A 24,518-nucleotide genomic window follows, 5' to 3' on the forward strand; every position below is an offset into this window, starting at 1 on the left:
TAAATAGAGTGGTGCTCAAATATTCACTTTGAAAAATAGGTTAGACTTATGGTAAACATATTTACTTGATACATTTTATTTAGAAATGAGGTTCCCAATTCTGTAAATTAAACTATGTCAAAAACGACTGCTCCCACTGGATAAAATTGTAGCTTGGTCTCCTTTAAACTCCCCCCAACCCTCCCCGCTGCGGATCCAATGGTACAGGCTCCACTGATATTGTAATACTGACAGCAAATGTTGATGTACAGTATTTATTTAACTGTCACATAACTTTAAACTGCATGGATCATCGGGTAAGAAGAAAACAATACACTTTGTCTCATTGTGGAACAGGAACCAAAAAAGCAGAAGACTATTGCCTTAGTAAAGCACCCTGTAGACTTTGTTTCTAAGGCAATATGGAGAAGTGAGATACTACACACACTCAACCGAGTTGTATGTTAAGAATACAAATAGCAATGGAATTAAGTACTCTCCTAGGTGTAATACTTCTAGTCAAAAGAGCTCCCTTAATCTTATGTAATGTTAATGGCAATGTACATGCTGATGAAAACACAATGTAAATGTAGTTGGTAACATAATGTAGAGTGGTATTTATGAAAGCATGCTGTTTTGTTTAGAAACAAAAAAAGGTAAACAGCACATTACATGAAGTGTAAACAATTTAAATATTTTGGTATTTAATAGATAGTAGATAATATTTGCATTATTCATTAAATAGAATTAATATTATATGGAACACAATGAAAACTCTAAACAACCATATCAACCACAGAAAGGTTCATAGTCAAACTTAAAATACTATATGCTCATTTTATATTATGAAACATTTTTATATTCGCTAAATGACAGATAGATAGATAGATATCTGAGAGTACTGCACTATTACATAGAAATGGTCAAGGAAACTTGTTAGGTTTTCAACAGATAACTGTAATGCAGGTAATAGTAAAGAAAATTTAAATTACCTTAACACCCCCTTGAACTTTTTTTACATTTTGTATGTCAGTGCCTCAGAGTTTCATGCATTTAAATGAGGATTTTATCCCACTTATCTACACACCATACTCAACACTGTTAAGGGGGAAAAAAGTTTTTATTGAGAAATATATATATATATATATATATATATATATATATATATATATATATATATATATATATATATATATATATTAAAAATACAAAACTCTAAGCTCATAGTTGGATAAGTCTCCACCCCCCTCAGTTAATGCTTGGTGGAAGCACCTTTGACAGCAATTACAGCTGTGAGTCTGTTGGGATAGGTCTCTACTAACTTTGCACACCTAGATTTGGCAATATTTGACCATTCTTCTTTACAAAACTGTTCAAGCTCTGTCAAGTTCCTTGGGGAGCATTGATGGACAGCAATCCTAAAGTCATGCCGCAAATTTTCGATTGGACTTAGGTCAAGGCTCAATTGTTCTCATTTCAACAAACAAGAGAATGTTAACTTACAGACCGCCAATAAATGTGTATTACTTATTGTTTCATTGAAATATGCATAATACTGTAGACATTTTTTTCAATGTACTTTTACTTTTAACCTGTTACACACACTATAGTTAGTATTAACGTTAGATCCCTTATTATTGAGTGAAGTAAAGTGCTCAAAGAAAATGTTTAAATGTATAAACCAGACAATTTAATCTTCAATCACTTAAAATACATATCGATTACATATGTTCCCTTGTCAACTGGACTTCAATTGCTTAACTTAAAAAAGATCTGTTCTCCTTTTTGGAAAATATGCATACGCTGTTGTAAAAGGCTTCTGATTGCTGACGTGGTTGTAACTGGAAAATTAAATTTCATAACATGTATATTTGTTTCTACTTTTAGTATAAACCGTAAAGGATAAGCTAGATTTATTTTCAAATTTTATTTAAGTTTCTTAAACAAGGTTTTTTAATAGTTTATACTTTTAATACATCTATAACTTATGTTGCTTTTTTAAAAATAATAGTATCAGATGAAAATAAAAACACAAATTCAAAAATTCTATTTGGGTTTTGTTTTCACTATAAAGCAGACTTTTGACTATGTTGCCTCTCTTATACTGAAAATATACATAACTTTTTGATTAAGATGACCAGTTTGCAGTTTGTGATACATTTTAAAACAAATGTTAATATGAAATAATGCTAAATACATTGTCTCTTTGAACCGTTACAATTTACTATACACACATAAAAAGTTCACAAAGTAATTTACATTTGTTCATTGTGTTTTTTTATGTGCTATTTGTAGTTCCAGGTTATTCATTCCTATCCTTATCGTGGCTCAGATGAGTATTTGTACACTTATATATACAAATACTTATATATATATATATATATATATATATATATATATATATATATATATATATATATATATATATATATATATATTATACAGCTGATGGTAATACAGCTCACCAGCAGTTGCTGGAATTTTGTTTCAGTTTACAAAGCTTTATTTATTTTATTTTACCAGACAACAAAGACAACCACATGTTGTTAGATGATTGTAAATAATGATAGTGAAAACAATGTGCTGTTAAAACAGTACAAGCAAACTGCCCACTTTCAAGTTATCCTCACTTGGCGTGTGACACCCACTTTTCGATTGAAAGATTGTACCTTTTTTTTTTTCACTTTATTAACTATTTTCTATCAAAAGCTGTAGTAGAGATTATTACCCTCTTCAAAAGCTGTAGTATGAGATTATACAAATTACTGGCATTCTGACCTTGGAAGCTCTGCAGCAGTTCAATCCAGAACTATGCAGAACACTGTTTGCATTTGCAGTTTTGTATGTTTTTGAAACAGTGATATAAATGTAAAATACAGACTAGTTTATAAAGATAGTATGTAGGTATGTATTGTTTGTTTGGAAGGGTCGTTGCCGTTCCAGCAGTTCACATTGCAAAAAGCCATGAAAAAGTAGGGCGAGTTTATCTTTTGGCACCAAATAGTTTGAATTTTTTTTTCTGTTTTATATATACAGTGTGGCAAGATCTGTTTGACTCCGCCTTTTTGAAATTCTGTCATCCCACATTGAGAGAGCTGCTTTCGTGTGTGGATACGCAATAAGCAGTACATTCAAGGAGTACTCTGCAATATTGGAAGACGAAAAATTAAACATTTTCTATTATCTCCGAGACGTGGCTCTCACCTAAACAGTGATCAGGGGAAAACTAGGCCTCTAGCAATCGTGTGCTAAGCTGACTGAAGAGTGAATTTAATACATTTCAGTACTTGATGTGAAGTTCTGGGGTTGTCTGGATGAAGAGTAACGCGTCCAAATTTATACAATTACAGTGACGATATGCAATGAAGTACTGTATACCATATTTTCTTTTACCACGCCGTCAAAACAACCTGAGTGAGGACGTAGTTTCGGTGGAAACTAAAAAATAACTGGAATCTTAAAGGAATATAAAAAAGAGAAGATTTAATTCAAGTCACAACTGAAAACAACAAACCAAGTGAGTATGACATTGTTTTAATTTGTCAACTTGTTTAGGGTAAACAACATTTGCCTGTTTTTTCTGCGTGACGTGTTTGTAATGTAATTAGATTTTTTTTTTTTTTTTTTTTTTTTTTTTTTTTTTAAGTTGTGTAAATGTAAAACCTGAAGCTCACACTATTGCAAACTTGTATTAACTCTAAAATGCGTAAATGAAACAGCAGCAAACTGCGTTTCCCGAGAGCCAAGGAAGGAAGATGTCCAAGGAAGGAAGATGTTGCGGTGGGCCCGTCGCTCCCCTGTGACAGATTTCTTTAGTTTACATGATAAAAGTATTTTCAAGAGTCGAATGAAGTCGGTCTTAAAACCAGGAAAAAACATTCGTTTAACAAGGCAGTTATTTGTGGTTCTCAACGTAGATTGGAAAAGTGTAGAGTGGTTTCGTTTTCTTTAAAATCACTACATCCCCATTTTCGAGGCCTAATTAACACAACCACGTCAGATAAGTCAGAACTGCACAGAGGCTACATTGTATTTATATTTTGAGGGATCTCTTTTACTTGAGTAGGACCACATACGTTAATTATACGACCCGATAGGAAAATAGTGTTGATCTTGCAGGGGATGTGAGGTCCTATACAAACAAGTGAAGCTGGTATTATGTGTCTCGCTGTGTACGAGAATGAGACGGACACCAGGGTAGGTTGAACTGTACAGTTTACTGAGAGTACGTTACAAATGCATATATGTTGTTGTTGGTTCGGTATCAGTTTGTAGAATGAACCCTGTGGGCAGTGTTGCCAACTTTTCAGATCTGAAAGTCGCTATAATAAAGCAAAAGCCCATAACAGTCATAGTACATTTACACATCACACGTGTCACAAATATTAAATATTTGGAATACTAGAATATTCCAAATGCTGGCGGAATTCTCTTATTCCTTTCATATTCTGCGTTTACATGGTAAACAGAATATTGCTTTTATACAATTAACACACGCGTACCTTGCTTGCCACTGCAAACCAAGAGTGCTGATTGTAGTAGAATAGTTCATTGAAAATAGCTGGTGGTGTGGACGTATATTTCTGTTTGTTTTAGTTTTTTTTTGTTTCAGATATGGAATGTAGTAATATTTTGAGAATTCAGTGCAATGTGCTCACGCAGACATGCACGCTTATGTCTTTATTAATATAACAAGGCGACAGATTGAAGATGAGTTGCCCCTGTTTAGCCAAGCACCAGCGCCTACAGTAAACAAATGTACAGTAGAATAACCATAGTAAACAAATAAATAAAGCAAATACTGTGTTTGTGTGTATAAATTGTCATCACATGCACAGTTACTTTTTCAAAGAGCATTTGATTGAATTTTTGTTGAGCTGCAATTGTATATAAATATATGCGGTTTTTAAATTTAGATGTTTATTTGCAGATTTAGCATGTATTTATTAGTTTTTTTCTTTTGTACTCAAATTGTAAGAACATTTATTCTGTATCTGTACAGCGCCACGCTACCTACTGGTGAGTGGCAATTTGCAAATAGCTAATATACTATAATGTGATGACATACTGATAGAATAATTTTCCTTCAGTTTAGTTAGTCAGCAGGTCAAGGCAACTTTCTTCTTCAAACCCGATGTCCACCGTGCTGATGCGATAGTGCACCCTGTGAGATAGTTCCCTTTCAATGGAATGACAACCATTACCGAATGGGGAAAGAGCCCTCCCTCACCGTCAATCACTGAGCATATATAAAAAAGCTGCCCTATCAGGGCCCTGCTGTGAGGGGGAAGTCCCTCCCATCTCCTGTTGAAGAGGGATGTCCTCATAGTAACATATCACCATTTTCTCTCTAACTTCACTGAGACAGGTCACAGACTGATTCATGCTTTCTTTGTCCGAATTTGGCTGATTTGTTGGTTTAATACTGTCAAATTTAATTTATCCACGGTAGAATCACACTTTCGATCGTTTTTGAGAGTGCTTCTACCGAATTCTCGCGTCAGTTTACTGACTAGAGCGGGTTTCGACTCCTCGTTGAGATTGGTAAGCGGTCTTTGCTTTCTTTCACTGCACGAGGCCTTGTGTAGTTTGCCATACCGTGTTGACAGCTGTTCTGGTGCTGTAAGGAGACCCTGCGGGCTCGCGCCGTCATCCTCTATGCCAATTTAATCGGCCACAGCGACCACAAGAAAAAAAAAAACGGCTCAGGCCTAGCGCCCCTCTCAAGTCCCGGGCTCATCTAGTGCGGCTGCACTTGCCCTTGGTGACCGCGCTGGCTGAATCTGCTGCATACCCCGGCATCGACCGTGGTTTTCGCGCCGACCTTTAGGCTTGGAGAAACAGCGTCTACCCGACCCCGATTGACTTGGCACCAGTGTAACCATCTTCGGCGCCACCTACAGCCCGTCGCCAACCGTGCCGACCATCAGCACCGACCTCGGCACCATTTGACTCGGCACCGACTGTTCGGCACTGACAGTGTTTTCCTCGGCAACGATTTGACTCGGCACCGGTGAACCTCTTAAGAGCCGTCTACAGCCTGGCACTGACCACGCGAACCATCGGCAGTGACCTCTGCACCGATTGACTCGGCACCGACCACTCAGCAGTGACAGCGCTCTTCTTGACGCCGACTGATTTGGCACCAGTGAATAGCTTTGGGGGTGTCTGCAGCCCGGCACCGACCGCGCTACCCATTGGCACAGACCTCGGCGCAGATTGATGCTGCACCGACCACTCGATCTCGGCACTGAGCGCAGCAGGCCCGCCTACGATGCCATGTCAGTGCAGTCAACTGGGTCCTCCGCTGGTTTCCACCAGTGCGCAACGAAGCTGCCCGGGGGAAGGTGAACCGATCCTGCGCCAGATGCTTAGGGCCATGCGGCTAAAGCACTGGCAGGTGAGCTGGACTGCTGTCCGTTCAGGAAGTTCTCAAAAAGAACAAAGCACAGCAGCCCTATCCCCAGCAGAGTCTCTCTCTCCGAGCCATGGCAGAATGAGGTCCATGGTCCAAGGCCCTCCGCAGAGATCCTCTAGGACCTCCCCCGACACAGTGACCAGAGAGCTGTCCCTCACACCTGGGTCACCCTCCCCTTCCCCACCACCGCAGACACCTCTCAGGGGAGGCGAGATGGTCACCGGCGAGGCTGTACCGCTCGAAGGGGCGCTCACCAGGGGACATGCGGTCGCTGCGCAGGCACCGCTGTCCTTCCCCGCACAGGCACAGACGATCCCCACTGGAGTCGCCTCAGAGGCGCCCAATCTCGGCTGAGTAGCGCTTTGCTGAGCTAGCGGAAACTGTAAGGGGTCAGCAGACGGTGCTAGAAATCCTACTCAAATCGCAGGGCAGACTGCCCTCTACCATCGGGCAGCCCCAACACCCACAGTCTCGTTCCCCATCCCCAACACCTAGACCTCCTAGCCCAGACGTGCTGTCCTTCACGTGTCAAGGTCAGATGTCTCGGACCCAGCCACTTCCATCGGGCAAGCCACAGTGGGGGGCTCCTTGCCGCATGTGTTGCAGTGGGAAGAGATCCGGGAGATAATGCAGTGTGCAGCTGCAGCCATAGACATTCCCTGGCCGGCAGAGCAGGAGGGAAAGGGAAACCACTTCCTCCAGAAAAAAGGGCAAACACAGCAAGGCCTCCCTTTGTGCCAGGACTTCATTGGTGCGTTCCTCCTGGAGCAACCCAGCGTCTGCCCCCTCAGCCTCCAGAACAGCAGAGTCTCTACTGCACACTGCAGGAGTCCAAGAAGCGGGCCTAGGCACGTTCCCCACTATCGGGGACAGGGTCACGGTATTGGTGCAATGTTCCACCTTCGCCAAGCGGGATAAGGACCCAACCTGGCTGTCTAAGCCTTGCAGGACAACGGGTGCCATGCTAAAGAAAGTGTATCAGCAGCGCTTTCAGTTAGAGCAGCGAACTCCATGGCTATACTGGTGCTCTATCAAACCCAGTTAGCAGAGCGGTTGCAGGAAAGTTCCACAGAGACAGACATAAGGGAGCTCCAGGTGGTGGCAAAGGTGATGACTGACCTAATGGGGGAGTTAGGCCAGGCATCAGGGAGGGCGATGGTGGCCGCATTTGTGACTGACGCAAGCCAAGGTTGTGGAGGCAGAGAGGGTGGCATTACTGGATGTCCCCATTACACCGGGGCAGACTTTTGGGGCGACCGTCGATGTGAGCCTTGAGAGGTCCCCCAAGCCATGGAGGTCGCCTCTAAATTCTCATGCCTTCTGGCTTACCGTCAGTGCCCAAGGTGGCATTCACAGCCTGCTGGGGCAAAAGGGCTTGAACACTACCCTCCACCTCAGAGCAGACAAGCAGGCAGAGGCAGAGCTGTCAGCAAGGGACCACCGTCGGCCAGGGGTAACAGATTCTTCGGCTGGACACCGAGGCCGCGGCCTAAGAAAAACCCACCCCCTCCCAAGCCCAAGGGAGACCGCCCCTGAGGGGCCCCGGCTGCCACCAAACCCCCCCACAACCGGACTGACCAACGGCAACGACCCATGACAAGGCTGCACCCAGGACAATGAGACACGGATACACTCTACAATTCCGCATAGGCCCACCCAACAGGAGATCGCCACTCCAACAGAAGAACGCTGTATGCTTGGTAAGTCCAAGCGATGCCCTCAGCAGCTTTTACTCCAGGTAATTCCTGGTGCCCAAGAGGGATGGCGGTTTCAGGCCAATTCTGGACCTCAGGGTCCTCAACTTGTTCCTCAAACAGAGGAAGTTCAACATATTGACAGCACAGAGTATTCTCCAGTCCGTCCAACCGGGCGACTGGTTCACATCGATCGACCTGCAAGACGCCTACTTTCACGTCCTGATCTGTCTCAAGCACAGAAAATATCTGCGCTTCGCTTGGCATTGCGTATGAATTCTGCGTGCTGCCATTTGGCCTCTCGCTGGTGCTCCGCACATTTTCAAAGTGCATGGATGCAGCACTTGCTCCACTCAGACTGCTGAGTATTCGGATCCTGAACTATCTGGACGATTGGCTAGTTTGTGCGCATTCCAAAGCACGCGCAGAGGGGCACACAAAACAGGTCAGGCTCTCAGAACCTCAACAGAAGAGCAACTTCTTACCGTCTCAGTCTACAGTGTTCTTGGGGATCAAACTGAACTCTGTGAGCATGCTTGCTTCACTGTCGGAAGACAGGATTCGGTCGTTGGAGGCCACACACTCCCTATTCAGAGAGAATGCACTCCTACAGGTCAAAATATATCAAAAGTTGTTTGGGCTGATGGCAGCCGCTTCGAGAATCCTTCCAATAGGGCTGCTGAGAATGCGCCCGCTTCAAGCCTGGGTAAATGCACTCAAGGTGCACCCGGCCCAAGATAATGCTGGAAGACACTGGAGTAGTAGCTCTGTCCTGGCAATCTGTGCCATGGATCTCTCCTTGGATCCCCTCACGGAAGGGAAGTAGTCACTACAGATGCCTCCAGCTTTGGCTGAGGAGTGGTCTGTAATGGGAGAGGGATAAGAGGTCGATGGAAGTTATCACATTTTTCGTCAGCAATTAGCGCACAAACGTGCTTGTCCGGACGGACAATAACACAGTCGTAGCCTACATGAACCACCAAAGCGGCCTGCGCTCGCCAGGCCTTCACCAGGCAGCGCACAAACTCCTGTTCTGGACGCACAGAAACTTGCGTTCCATCGCGGCGGTTCACCTGCCCGTTGTGGACAACACGGCAGCAGACCTCCTGTCCAGAAGAGTTCCAGACAGCTCAGAGACTGAATCCTCAAGTGGTGAAACAGATTTGGGAGAGGTTTCATACTGAACGGGTCAACCTCTTTGCCACTCGTTGCCCCCTATGGTTCTCCATGTAGAGAGACTGGGCCCCCTGGGAGTAGACGTGCTAGCTTACCCCTGGCCACAGGGGCTCTTATGTGTGTTCCCTCCACTGCCATTATTACACCTGACAGTAGAGAGGATCAGGGTGGAGAGAGCACAGGTTTTGCTGGTTGCACCTAGATGACTGAGACGCCCCTGGTTTGCTCTTCTCTCTGACATGTTGGTCAGGTCAGCCGTGGCAGCTCCCGCTGCGCAAGGTCCTCCTGAGTCAAGCGGAGGGGCTATTATGGCACCTGAACCCAGTCCAGCTCCAACTCTGGGTCTGGCTGTTGAACGGAGCCGTCTATTCAGACGAGGTTTGCTTGTCTGTTAGGGCGCCGACCACGAGATCCCAGTACTCATACAAATGGAAAGTTTTCCATGACTGGTGCATTGCCGAAAGTCACAATCCTGTGACCTGCCCTATTGAGACTATATTAACCTTCTTGCAACACTTGTTTGACGCAGGAAAATCAGCATCTGCTTTGACGGTATATCTGGCAGCAATATCAGTGTGCCACGACGAAATTGACTCTGTGTCCCCTGGGGGAAATTTCCTGGCAGTGCAATTTCTTAAAGGGGCTCAGAGGCTTCGTCCTCCCATGAAAAGTATGGTCCCCAAGTGGGATCTAGAACTGGTACTGCGGGTCCTTATGGGTCCCCCATTCAAGCCCATGGCGTCAGCAGAATTGCGCCGTTTCCTTGAAGGTGGCGTTTTTAATAGCCCTTACGTCTATCAGACGAGTAAGTGAGCTTCATGCTCTGTACATTGATGACACATGTACGGCTTTCACTGGAAATGACTCGCAGGTAACATTAAGAACAAATCCAGCCTTTTTGCCAAAGGTGGTATCTCCATTCCATATTAACCAACCAGTGGTTTTGGAAACTTTCAGACCTCCCCCTCATGAGCCAGAGGAGGACCGTAGACAGCAAACGCTCTGCCCAGTTCGGGCTCTGCGCTGTTACCTGGATAGGACGGCATCCTGGAGACAGTCCAACCAGCTGTTTGTCTGCTGTGGGTCCCGCTCTAGAGGTCAGGCCCTATCGAAGCAATGTCTAGTGCACTGGGTGGCAGATGCTATACGCTTGGCGTATGAACAGATGGACTCCCCCTTACCGGGGGACATTACGGCCCATTCTACCAGGGGCCAGGCAACTTCATGGGCTTTCCTTCATGGCGCCTCCTTAGATGAGCTATGCAATGCTGCTACATGGACAGGTAGTCAGAGATTTTCGTGTTTTTACCGCCTTGATGTTGCAAATCGAGCGAGACCCTCTCTGAGCTCTAGAGTGTTGCAGGCGGCATGTCCTTAGGCGACATGTGGGCTCTGAGGCTATCGCCGTGGGGTTGTACTGTTGGTAATTTGGAGCTATGACAGCTTTGGTACAGCTTTCCCATTCGGTAATGGTTGTAATTCCATTGAAAGGGAATGTTAGGTTATTACCATAACCCTGGTTCCCTGAAAGAGAATGACAAGCATTACCCTTTGAGGTCATGTCCCCAGCTGACCTCTGGTTTCGAAGGAAAATGGCGATGTGCTACTGTGAGGATGTCCCTCTTCAACAGGAGGTGGGCGGGACTTCACCCTTACAGCAGGGCCCTGATGGGGCAGTTTTTTTTTATATGCTCAGTGATTGGCGGTCAGAGACGGCTCTTTCCGATTCGGTAATGGTTGTCATTCTCTTTCAGGGAACCAGGGATTGGTAATAACCTAACGTTAGATATTTACATAATAAATACATTTTCCTTTTTGTTTTGTTGTAAATTTTGTACTTGGTAGAGGTATACAGCGCTACACTAAATAAAACATTGAATACAGCACCTAGTTTACGTACTTACCATCAAATTTGTAATGTGAGTAAAAAGTTGTGTGAATAAACACACCTACAACAAAAGTACAGACGTGGGAAAAGCTTACAAAGAGGACAATGTACAATATGTGCTTATTTCTTGTAGTTTTAAAATGTTTAACTCAAGGTTTGTTCCATCGTCTCCCTTTACATTGCATGCCCTGCACATGTTAAAGGCACACTGCTGTACTGAAGGGGCGCACTCATGGGATTCACTTTTGCATTCTACACCGGGTCGGTGAAGTGAAAGGACGATTACCCAGTATGTCATTCATAAGGTTGAAGTAAGGAAAAATTGACAGATTTGTGCCACACCTGTTCTGTCTGTTTGTTTGTTTGTTTTTTTTTGTTTTGTTTTGTTTTGTTTTTTTTGCTTTAAAGTACTGTGCTTTTAAAGCTTCACATCGATGACAAACTTGATCCACTTTTCTCTCAAATCTCCCTTCATGTTTTTTTCTGCCATCCTTTTTAGCACACTTGCACATCTCTGTTTCTTGCCATTAAGCTGTTTTACCAATTTTCAGTCCTTAATAAAAGTGATGTCTCCTCATCCGACCAAAAATAACTGTTTTCTCGCACGTGCCGTCATGTTTACTGCTGTATTTGTTATTGCTTGTGTCTGTTGTGGGTTACGTTTCATAGTTGGAATATGCTGTTTACATGGCTGTATTTTCCACTAGTAATCCGCATACTAGTGGAATATGCCACCTCCAACATTCCGAATGTGCAAAGGGAGAATATTCCTCTTCATATTCCAAATATGCTGTTTACATGTCTGAATATATGTTTGGATTATTCAGTATTCCGAATATTACTGGCCATGTAGCACACTCGGTATGTTTACATGACAAAGCGTTTTCTGAACAATATAGTTTTTGGGAAGCTAAATCAGAAAACTGATTTTCTTAAAACTTCACTTTTCTGTGTTTTACATGAAAATCTAATAAGAATTCTGATCAATCCAACTGTATACATTGATTTAAGTATTTGAAAAACGCAGGGTATTTGCATGTGCCAGCTAAGTACTAATTGGAACAGAGCGCATCTGCAATAGAACAGAAATCGACCAAATGAATCGGGAATCGGCCTTTACCGCATATCTTATTGTGGTACAGTGTATTACCAGTTTTGCATACATTTTTCTGAAGTGTCACTTCATTTTAAGACTGGACAACATGTGCAGTTTCATCAGCTATTAAAAATACATTCAGACTTTAACTTCTTATTAGCAGTAGTTGTAGTAGTAGTATTATCATCACAATGAATAATAGTAATAATAATAATAGAGAGTGCTTTGTATTATGTTATTCAAGAGCATAAATGTGTTGCTTTTTATGCTTATGCACCATATAACAATACATTCAATACTTACCTATAAAAAAAGGAGCGAAAAACGTAGCTCCAGTCTATCTTGATCAGTTCTGCAGAAAACGCAGAGTGTACTTGAACACGGGATTCCCTCAGTACCGTTACAGGCCACTTTCTTTCTCTCCAAAATGAATATCTTATTATTTCTAAAAGCCGTTTTCGCACCCTGGATGCTAATGCAAGCAAACAGAAATCAGCAGTTTCAGGCTTTAATGTAATTTGCCCGCAGAAGCGGTAGAAATACCATGAGGTTTGCAACACTAAGTATTGAAGGCTTGATTTTAATTTTGGCATTTGGGGGTGTCAGTGAACGTTCAAAGAAAAGGCTGTGGATGAAGGTTTGAAGTAAGGACTGGTATTGGTATTGGGAAAGGATTGTTATGACCCATTTTTATGACACCGATTGGAGAGAGAATTTTTGGTTGACCAGATTATCCTTTCAGAATCTCTGTGATAAGAACATAAGAAAGTTTACAAACGAGAGGAGGCCATTCGGCCCATCTTGCTCGTTTGGTTGTTAGTAGCTTATTGATCCCAAAATCTCATCAAGCAGCTTCTTGAAGGATCCCAGGGTGTCAGCTTCAACAACATTACTGGGGAGTTGATTCCAGACCCTCACAATTCTCTGTGTAAAAAAGTGTCTCCTATTTTCTGTTCTGAATGCCCCTTTTTCTAAACTCCATTTGTGACCCCTGGTCCTTGTTTCTTTTTTCAGGCTGAAAAAGTCCCTTGCGTCGACACTGTCAATACCTTTTAGAATTTTGAATGCTTGAATTAGGTCGCCACGTAGTCTTCTTTGTTCAAGACTGAACAGATTCAATTCTTTTAGCCTGTCTGCATATGACATGCCTTTTAAGCCCGGAATAATTCTGGTCGCTCTTCTTTGCACTCTTTCTAGAGCAGCAATATCTTTTTTATAGCGAGGTGACCAGAACTGCACACAATATTCAAGATGAGGTCTTACAAGTGCATTGTACAGTTTTAACATTACTTCCCTTGATTTAAATTCAACACTTTTCACAATGTATCCGAGCATCTTGTTAGCCTTTTTTATAGCTTCCCCACATTGCCTAGATGAAGACATTTCTGAGTCAACAAAAACTCCTAGGTCTTTTTCATAGATTCCTTCTCCAATTTCAATATCTCCCATATGATATTTATAATGTACATTTTTATTTCCTGCGTGCAGTACCTTACACTTTTCTCTATTAAATGTCATTTGCCATGTATCTGCCCAGTTCTGAATCTTGTCTAGATCATTTTGAATGACCTTTGCTGCTGCAACAGTGTTTGCCACTCCTCCTACTTTTGTGTCGTCTGCAAATTTAACAAGTTTGCTTACTATACCAGAATCTAAATCATTAATGTAGATTAGGAATAGCAGAGGACCTAATACTGATCCCTGTGGTACACCGCTGGTTACCACACTCCATTCTGAGGTTTTTCCTCTAATCAGTACTTTCTGTTTTCTACATGTTAACCACTCCCTAATCCATGTACATGTGTTTCCTTGAATCCCAACTGCGTTCAGTTTGAGAATTAATCTTTTGTGCGGGACTTTGTCAAAAGCTTTCTGGAAATCTAAATAAACCATGTCATATGCTTTGCAATTATCCATTATCGATGTTGCATCCTCAAAAAAATCAAGCAAGTTAGTTAGGCACGATCTCCCTTTCCTAAAACCATGTTGACTGTCTCCCAGGTTACCATATAGGTAATTTTCCATTTTGGATCTTATTATAGTTTCCATAAGTTTGCATATAATAGAAGTCAGGCTTACTGGTCTGTAGTTACCTGGTTCAGTTTTGTTTCCCTTTTTGTGGATCGGTATTACGTTTGCAATTTTCCAGTCTGTCGGTACCACCCCTGTGTCAAGAGACTGCTGCATGATCTTGGTTAGCGGTTTGTAAATTACTTCTTTCATTTCTTTGAGTACTACTGGGAGGATCTCATCCGGCCCAGGGGATTTGTTTATTTTAAGAGCTCCTAGTCCCTTTAACACTTCTGCCTCAGTTATGCTAAAGTTATTTAAAACTGGATAGGAACTGGATGACATGTGGGGCATGTTGTCAGTATCTTCCTTTGTAAAAACTTGTGAAAAGTAATCATTTAACATATTTGCTATTTTTTTTTCTTCCTCTATGATTTTGCCATTTGTATCTCTTAAACATTTAATCTCCTCTTTGAATGTTCTCTTGCTGTTGTAATATTGGAAAAACATTTTGGAATTGGTTTTAGCTCCCTTAGCAATGTTCATTTCTATTTCTCTCTTGGCCTTTCTAACTTCCTTTTTGACTTGCATTTGCAGTTCTGTGTACTCTTTCTGTGTACTTTCTTTTTGGTCCTTTTTTAATGCTCTGTAAAGTGCCTTTTTTCGCTGAATATTTTTTTTAATTGATCTATTAAACCATTTTGGCAATTTAGTTTTACATTTAGATTTGTCTACTTTAGGGATATAATTGTTTTGCGCCTCTAGTACTACGTTTTTGAAGAACAACCATCCTTCTTCTGTGGGTGTTTTCTCTATTTTACTCCAATCTACTTCTGTTAGTCTCTGTTTCATGCCTTCATAGTTTGCTTTTCTAAAATTGTAAACCTTAGCTTTAGTATTTACTTTTGGGGATTTAAAAAACACTTCAAATGAGACCATGTTGTGGTCTGAGTTTGCCAGTGGTTCTCTGACCTCTGTTTTAGTTATTCTATCTTCGTTATTTGAAAAGACTAAATCAAGGCATGCCTCCCCTCTAGTCGGTGCCTTGACAAATTGTGTTAGGAAGCAGTCATTTGTCATTTCCACCATTTCTATTTCATCCTTCGCGCTACCCACCGGGTTTTCCCATTTTATTTGGGGGAAGTTGAAATCCCCCATTAGTATGGCTTCTCCTTTGCTACACACATTTCTAATGTCATTGTATAACAGATTATTGTGCTCACCGTCTGAATCTGGCGGTCTATAGCATGCTCCTATTATTATGCCTTTTGAATTTTTGTCTGTTATTCTGACCCATATTGATTCGGTTTTATTTTCTTTGTTCATGGTTAACACCTGGGCTTCAAGACTGTTTCTTATGTATAGCGCTACCCCTCCTCCTCTTCTGTCCTGCCTGTCTTTCCTATACAGTGTATACCCACAAATATTATATTCGTCCCCATCACTCTCAGATAACCACGTTTCTGTAACACCTATCACATCATAGTTACCTGTTTCATGAGTCCCTCACACGAATATGTAAGAAAGCCTTTACTTTTAAATATGAGAGTGGCAATTCTGTTGTATAAATTAGGAAGTAATTCCGAATACAGAGTAGTAGCCAATCAGTTTGGTCTGCACAAAAGTACGGTCCAAAAATTTGTGTATGTTCGTCGTAGAATTTCACCCCAGGCTTATTTGACTCCCCACAAATGAAGAGGCAATAGATATAGCTTCCTGTTCTGAGTAAATGAGTGGGATACCACAGGTCATCGGATGCATAGATGGTACCCACTACCCACATCCCCATTCTCCCTCCATGTGGTGGATACTGTGACTTCATAAATAGAAAAGGATGGGCGTCTATAATCCTGCAAGCTGTTGTTGATGACTCATGCTGGTAAACTACATCATTAATATTAATAGTCGCTACCCTGTGTTTAATGCAACTTAGAGCAGTAAACCAGTTATTTTAGTTTATGCGAAACTTTAGTGGTCACTGCACAATCTCTTCTTTAGTGATGCCATGAAAATGTATGAAACCTTGTAACATTAGGGAACAATAGTGAAACTATATTTAAAGTAACAATTATGTTATTTTTAACACATTACTGAATGTGAATAAGGACATTTTGTGTGTGTGTGTGTTTGTATGTGTATATATATATATATATATATATATATATATATATATATATATATATTCTAAAAAAAGTGTTTGTCAAGCACAACGTATTTTTGTTATAGACAAATCTGTTTATAAGGTTGTGTTCCAACACAATGGCCAACACAATGCCTGTGTTAAAATTAACTCACAACATATGTTGTTCTTAATCACACTCAGTAATGTGTTAAAAACAACACCTTTGCTCAAACCCTGTACTGCAGATTAATGCTCAATGGCATTTAATTGCCAGTTTTGCATGAGACAAACAAAAAGAAGCACAGGTGTGTTGAGTCATTTGATTTTGCTTTTTTCCTGCAGTTTCCGAAACATTAATTGCTCCATGCCAGGTTGTGCACATGATGCAAACTTATTAAAGAGTTCCAAAATATACCAACATTCGGATCGATTGCCCTCGGTAAGATACTAATTAGGTTAGACGTTATTGATTCAAGTTTTTCATAAAACACACAGTGTAATTTAGTAAACGTTTATTTGTTCAATCATCTTAATAGAACACAATTATAAACAAAATATAATTAAATTGGTTCAGTGTTTACTGTATTCACTATTTTTTTTATAATTTTACACTAGTTGTATAAAAATGACTTGCAGTATTAACATATTTACAATTATACTAATAATTATAAAAAACTAAAAGTGTTTGCAATATTTTTTTCTTATTCAGACAGCACCCCAGAATGATTGGTGAACATGAAATTCCAGTGTTCACCCTCGGAGACCCAGCGTACCCATTACTTGAGCGGCTAATGAAGGGGTACATCAATTCTCCCCAAATGACACCTGCACAGGAGTCAGTTAATGTTTACATGAGCTCTGCTAGGATAGTGGTAGAGATAGCATTTGGGAGGCTTCAGGCAAGATGGCGTTGTCTATCTAAGAGGAGCGATTTTCACTTCCCTATGTCATAGCCACCTGTTGTGGTCTCAATAATTTGTGCGAGAAAAGTAAAGCGTACACATCAGGGCAGTGGCTAGAAGAAATTCAGGCAGAAGAAGTGAGGCTACCAAAACCAGTTTGTCGCCACAACATCACAACAGCAGGTAGAGGCGCAGAAATTGGAGAACCCCTTACTGTCTACTTAGCTGAAAACTTCCCTCTTTGTAGTTCTATGATATGTCTGAAGACTTCAAGACTTTGGGTTGAGCACACCATCTACTCATTTTAATTTGAAATGAACATGATCACAATACTGTGTAACATCTTTGTTTGATCATGTAGTAATAACAAATAGAAACAAAAAATTAACTTAGCATTGCAGGAAGTCATGTTAATATGGCACAATACAGATGTTTCCTTCTCTGGGTTTATATTTTGTTTTAAACATCAAAAATAATTAAACAATGCTAAAAAATATGTACATTTGTTTACCTATTGATTTCTGATGCCTTACTGTAAAATATTGTTAAAAAAAAAAAAAAAACTTCCACCGGTGAAAGCAAATAAAGGCTGATAGCAGAGGAAACATCAAACTAAAAAAATAACACTTTTACAATTATGGAAATAATTAGATTACAATTTGTAACATTTATTTTTTGTTCTTCTAAGTTGTATTTAGCACTGTTATTCCAGATGCATACTTTGTTAAATCAAAATTATCTAATGAAAAAAGAAAAATGCAACTTAATACCCCAAATAAATTAAAGTAAGTTACAAAGCATGCTTAAGCCGTAGTATTCAGTTTCCTTATGCACATGATCCTCATCTCCTGCTTGTGATGTGAAGCTGTGATTTAATGCTTTTGGACTGTATGTATCTGTGCTTGAGGCACTTGGAGAAGCCATGCGTGGCTGAGTGGCTATATGTGACGAAGGACAGAGATGTGACTGAGGGGGTTATGTGTGGCTGAGGAAAGTAGGGTGGCTGGGGAGAGGAGTGTCTGTAACCAGAAGCAATTTCACTCATATTTCTTTCCAGACCACCAAGAACTAGCAATTCCTGGCAGTTGTAATTTTCTCCAGTTATGCCTTGCATCACTCCCACACCCCCCCCATTCCCCCTATTCTTGATTCTGCTTTTGCATTTTTAAAACAAAAGAATGATGCTCCTTTGCCCAGTTACAAAGAAGAGAATCCGTCTTCCTCCCACTCTTGCATGGATTCTTATGTAATTTTTAATTTTTTAATGTTTTATTTTTTTACCCCAAACTGTTTTATAATATTTACAGTCAAATTAATTTGGTCAGTATATACTTTTAATAATTTATCTTTAGATCAGACAATTAAACAATATTGCATATTGTATTTTTACATTCTAAATAAATCACTGTGAAACAATTGCTGCTGTAATGTCAAATTATTCAATTTATTATTATCAGTTTTCAAAAGGGAAGTAAGTTCTTTGGGAAACAAAACAGGTATATGAATATACAAAAGGCAATACATGACTAACTATTCTTAAATTCCTTACTATAGGAACTGAAGCTAATTGGTAGCACCTCCCACATAAAGTAGTAACTCCTTGCATTTTCTTTACTTATTACCATGCAGCATTTGACTAGTGTCACTGGGCCTACTGGCATACTTTTTCAAATCAGCCTGAATAATAAAGTTTCTGATTTCACAAAGGTAGTTGTAATCAATTAATTTCATTACATCAAGTATCATTATATTATTTTTATTTGGTAGGAAATGTAATGAATACTGTGTCTGTACATGCAGAATTGCTTCCTTCAGGAACACCTGCCAGACCAGCTTGATCACGCCTCTCCTCCATCTTTCATTCCATCAGGCAGTGTTTTCAAGGCTTGAATTCAAGTCTTCCATGTTGTTCGACGATTCAGGACTATTTTCAGAAATACAAAGCATTAACATTAAAATACTAATAACAATTAAAAGCCATAAATACATTCCCCTAAACGTATTTTAAATGCACCATGACACAATACATAACTTAATGTTAAACTTGTAAACAGTATGTGTTGTGGACTCAGAAAACAAAATAAAGAAATGTACGTTTTAAAAAATATAGACCGGTTTCAGATCTATTAACAATTTAATAATGCTGGGTAGCTAAAGTGCACTTTGAAAATGTCTTCATAATTAACTAGTTTACTATCTACGCAAATATGTACATTTTGTAAAAACTGTAGGTCGCCCTGCATAGAGAATGAATAATAATAATAATAATAATTGCACACAAAACGTCTAGTTCGCAAATTCGAGCCAATACTACTAGCTACCTGACTATAAAACAAGCTAAACACATGATTTTTTTTCTCCTGATTTGAGATATCCAATTGTATTTAGGCTCAGCTCACCGCTACCACACCTGCGCTGACTTGGAAGCGGCGTAGACGAACACACGCTGTCCTCTGAAGTGTGTGCCATCAGCCGACCGCTTCTTTTCACTCTGCTTGCCCACCATGCAGCCAGCCCAGAGATACAGCGTCAGAGGACAACGCAGCTCTGGGCAGCTTACAGGCAAGCCCACAGGCGTCGCTGGTGCGTGGTGAGCCGAGGACACCCTGGCCAATTTTAATAGCTTAAAAAAAAAACATTCAGTCGATTTTACGACGATTTTACGACCATTTCTCCATAAGCTCCATAAAAAGTGTGTGTATGCAACATGGTACGCTTTTGGTCCTTAGCCACTCCAGTGTAGCTTTGGCTGTGTGCTTTGGGTCATTGTTATGCTGAAAGGTGAACTTCCCTCCCAGGTTCAGCTTTCTTGCAGAGAGCAGCAGGTTTTCCTCAAGGACTTCTCTGTACTTTGCTCCATTCATTTTCCCTTCTATCCTGACAAGTGCCCCAGTCCCTGCCGATGATAAACATCCTCATAACATGATGCTGCCACCACCATGCTTCACAGTAGGGATGGTGTTCTTTGGGTGATGCGCTGTGTTGGGTTTGCGCCAAACATAACGCTTTGCATTTAGGCCAAAAAGTTCCATTTTAGTTTCGTCAGACAACAAAACTGTCATATGGCTACAGAATCTCCTGAGTGTTTTTTTGCATACTTCAAACACGATTCAAGGTGGGCTTTCTTGAGTAATGGCTTCCTTCTTGCCACTCTACCATACAGGCCAGATTTGTGGAGTGCTTGTTGTCACATGCACACTTTGACCAGTCTTGGCCATAAAAGCCTGCAGCTCTTGCAAAGTTGCCATTGGCCTCTTGGTAGCCTGATCAGTCTCCTTCTTGCTCGGTCATCCAATTTGGAGGGATGGCCTGATCTAGGCAGGGTCTTAGTGGTGCCATACACCTTCCACTTCTTAATAATCATCTTGACTGTACTCCAAGGGATATTCAAGGCCTCTGATATTTTTTTTATACCCATCTCCTGATCTGTGCTTTTCAACAACTTTGTCCCGGAGTTCTTTTGAAAGCGCCTTGGTGCTTATGGTTGAGTCTTTGCTTTGAAATGCATTACCCAGCAGAGGGAACCTACAAGAACTGCTGATTTTATCCTGAAATCACGCAAATCACTATAATTTAACACAGATATAGGCCACTTAACTTGGTGTGTGATTTTGAAGGTGATAGGTTACACCTGAGCTAATTTAGGATTACTGTTACAAGAGGGGTGGACACTTATCCAACCAAGCTATTTCAGTTTTGATTTTTAATTAATGTTCTACAAATTTCTAATATTTTTTCACTTGGAAGTTGTGGGGTAGGATGTGTAGATAAATGAAAAAAAAAAAAAAAAAACTCCAGGCTATAAGGCAACAAAAGGTGAAAATTTTGAAAGTGTGTGTGTGTCCATATATATATATAATATATATATATATATATATATATATATATATATATATATATATATATATATATATATATATATATATATATATATATAATGATTTTCCATTACATGAGAATAGATGTTGAACTTCATGCCGATTTGAACTCGGCTCTCGCCAAGATAAGCACCAACTAAGACATAGCTTTGCAGTAAACTAATGTGATCCATCTGCATCTCCATCCATTTGCGTTGTTTTCCATTTGATGTAGCTATCCTTCTCTCTGGTGTTGATTGCTTAAGTGCAATGCTGGCTCCAGGGATCAGCTCATTTTGCCTCCCCAGCGCATCAGCACACACAACGGCTGCGATATTGGCTCCGGGGATTAACCCAGTGTGGTCTCCCCAGCACATCAGCATGACAACCATCTGGATTGAGCTAAGTAGGGTACATCTCTGGGGTCTTCAAGTGGGCACCTTCCATTCTCTGTGTTTCGTTGACTAGCCCACAACACCTCAAGAGGGCTCAACAGTGATTTTGACGTCCCAGCATCACCCTCCTCCATCCCCCACTCAGCTCAGCCCAGCACTTACCTGTACATCAGTGTTGCTTTCTTTATATTGTGCTTGAATCTTTCCGTCTCAACCACAGCCAGTTGCTGCTCCTTTCTGCTGCTTCAGATAAGTTTACTGTGTGACGCAACTCTTGGCCACTGACCCCGACGTCTCTGAGACCGGATTGTAGAGTGTGTCACAAATCCTCGGCAACCCACCTCCACTGGGTAAACTCGGACTCTCCATCCTCACTGTTCCTCTTCAGCAGCTAGTTGAGCATACCGGAGTTTCTTCCTCTCATACACCTCATCCACAGCATCTTCCCATGGCACTGTTAACTCTACCAGATGAACAAGGCGTGCTGATCCAGACCACAAGACAATGTCTGGTCGAAGGTTAGTGGTAGCAATCTCAGGTGGAAAAATAAGCCGTTGACCAACATCTGCCACCATCTTCCAGTCTCTAGCAGCTTCCAATTGTCCTGGGCCAGGCTTGGTTTTAACACCTTTTCTTGGTGGTTGCTCTCCTGGATGGAGGAATATTGTATTTTGTGTGTAACGCTTTGATGGAACTGGTGGCAACTTATTGGTCAGGTTACACTTGTCTTCCAATGCTAAAGCCAAACATCGCAGCACCTGGTCATGGTGCCAAGTAAACCGTCCTTAGCTAAGACCCACCTTACATCCTGTCAAAATGTGCCTTAATGTTGCAGGTAATGAACACAAAGGACATGAGGGATCCTCACCCACCCAGAGGTTTAGGTTCTGTGGTGATGGGAGAATATCATTTGCTGATCTGATGAGGAAACTGATCCTGCTCTGTTCCATTGCCCATAGTTCTTGCCAGCCGATCTTGAGTTGTTCCACACTCTCCCATCTCATCCATTCTCCCTGCTTGGCCTGGGAAACGGCCTTTACATACCTCATCCTCTCCTGCTTTTGCACCTCGTTGACTACCAGCTTCCTCCATTGAGCCGGGGTTGCCTTATGCCATGTAGGAGGAGCTGAACTGAGACCAAAACCTCCTTTTCCATGCTGAACTTGCCCCATAATAGCTCCAATTCGAAGGGCAGCCTTAGCATCTTCCACAGCTTTCTTTGCCATCCATTTTCTTCCAGTTTGCAACACAGGTGCTGCCTCCCTTACGCATTTGTCAAGTGAATCTACTAATGTCATTTCCAGTCGGACTTTGGTGCACTTAAACTCCTCGGTTAGAGCAGAGATTGGTAGCTGCAGTATTCCTTTACCTTAAAGTCCCACACTGCTGAGGCAGCGTGGCACTCCCAACCATTTCCTGAAGTATGAACTGATTAAAGCTTCCAGCTTCTCAACTGTTGTCAAGGAAACCTCATACACAGTTAGTGGCCACAGCAGTCTTGGCAGTAGACCAAACTGAAAGCATCAGAATTTCAGTTTGCCTTGTAAAGCATTGCTGTCTATGCTTTTCAACCCTTCCACTGCTTGTTGTCTAACTTCTCCCACACAATATATATACACACTGAGTGTACAAAATATTAGGAACACCTGCTCTTTCCATGAAATAGTCCGACGAGGTGAATCCAGGTGAAAGCTATGATCCACTTCAATCAGTGTAGATGGAGGTGAGACAGGTTAACGAAGGATTTTTAAGCCTTGACACAATTGAAACATGGATTGTGTATGTGTGCCATTCAGAGGGTAAATAGGCAAGACAAAAAATGTGTTTAAGTGCCTTTGAACGAGGTATGGTAGTAGATGCCAGGCGCGCCGGTTTGAGTGTGTCAAGAACTGCAATGCTGCTGTGTTTTTCACGCTCAGCAGTTTCCTGTGTGTATCAAGGGTGGTCCACCACCCAAAGGACATCCAGCCAACGGCAGGCCAGTAGTCGAAAATGGCTCATTGATGAAAGAGGCTAAAGGTGGCTGACACGAATTGTGCAGAGCAACATACGGGCTACAGTTAGTAAACTGACAGTCCAGTACAACATTGGTGCCGAAAGACCCATAAAAGAATGCACAACTCGTCGTACCGTGACATGAGTGGGGTATGGCAGTCGACGACCTAACAGAGTTCCACTTCTTTCAGCAAAACACAAGAAACTGCGGTTGCAGTGGGCTAAGGAACGAAAATACTGGACACCGAAGGATTGGAAAAACATTGTCTGGTCTGATGAGTCCTGGTTCCTGCTGTTTCATGCTGAGGGGACTATTTGGGTGTGGAGAAAACCACATGAGTACATGCATCCATCATGCCACGTGTCAACATTGCAGGCTGGTGGTGGTGGTGTGTGTTTTCATGGCACACATTGGGCCCCTTGATAAAAGTGGAGCAACGTTTGAATGCCACAGGATATCTGAACATCATTGCCAATCTGGTGCAGCCCTTCATGGCAGCAGTGTATACATCTGCTAATGGATTTTTTCAGCAGGATAATGCCCCGTGCCACAAGGCTAGGATTGTCCAGGAATGATTCGAAGAACATGACAGTGAATTCAGCTTACTGCAGTGGCCTGCCCAGTCACCAGATCTCAATCCAATCTGTGGGATGAGATGGAACGAGCTATTCGGAGTAGAGATCCACTACCAGCCAACTTGACACAACTGTAGGAAGCATTGGAGTCAACATGGGCCAGCATCCTTGTAGAATGCTTTCGACACCTTGTACAGTCCATGCCCTGACGAATTGAGGCTGTTCTGAGGGCAAAAGGGGGTGCAACTCAATATTAGGAAGGTGTTCCTAATGTCTTTTACACTCATATATATATATATATATATATACACAATTTGGTTTATTCAGTATTCTAAATACTAGTGGAATATTACTGGCCATGTAAACGCAGTCACACTAACAACTACACATAGTATGCTGTGGTGCACTTC

At 41.5% G+C, this 24,518-nt stretch overlaps 1 protein-coding gene across 1 annotated transcript in view; it reads left to right on the forward strand.

The window, feature by feature from the left end:
* Nucleotides 1–3,018: 3,018 nt before the first annotated feature.
* LOC121326735 (tyrosine-protein kinase JAK2-like) overlaps nucleotides 3,019–24,518 on the forward strand; it is a gene marked incomplete at its 3' end in the record, with an annotated part of 87,032 nt that continues 65,532 nt past the window's right edge. Inside the window, exon 1 of the mRNA XM_041270172.1 lies at nucleotides 3,019–3,496. The remainder of the gene's footprint in view (nucleotides 3,497–24,518) is intronic.

Source organism: Polyodon spathula, chromosome 2, assembly GCF_017654505.1.
Source record: "Polyodon spathula isolate WHYD16114869_AA chromosome 2, ASM1765450v1, whole genome shotgun sequence".
NCBI lineage: Eukaryota > Metazoa > Chordata > Actinopteri > Acipenseriformes > Polyodontidae > Polyodon > Polyodon spathula.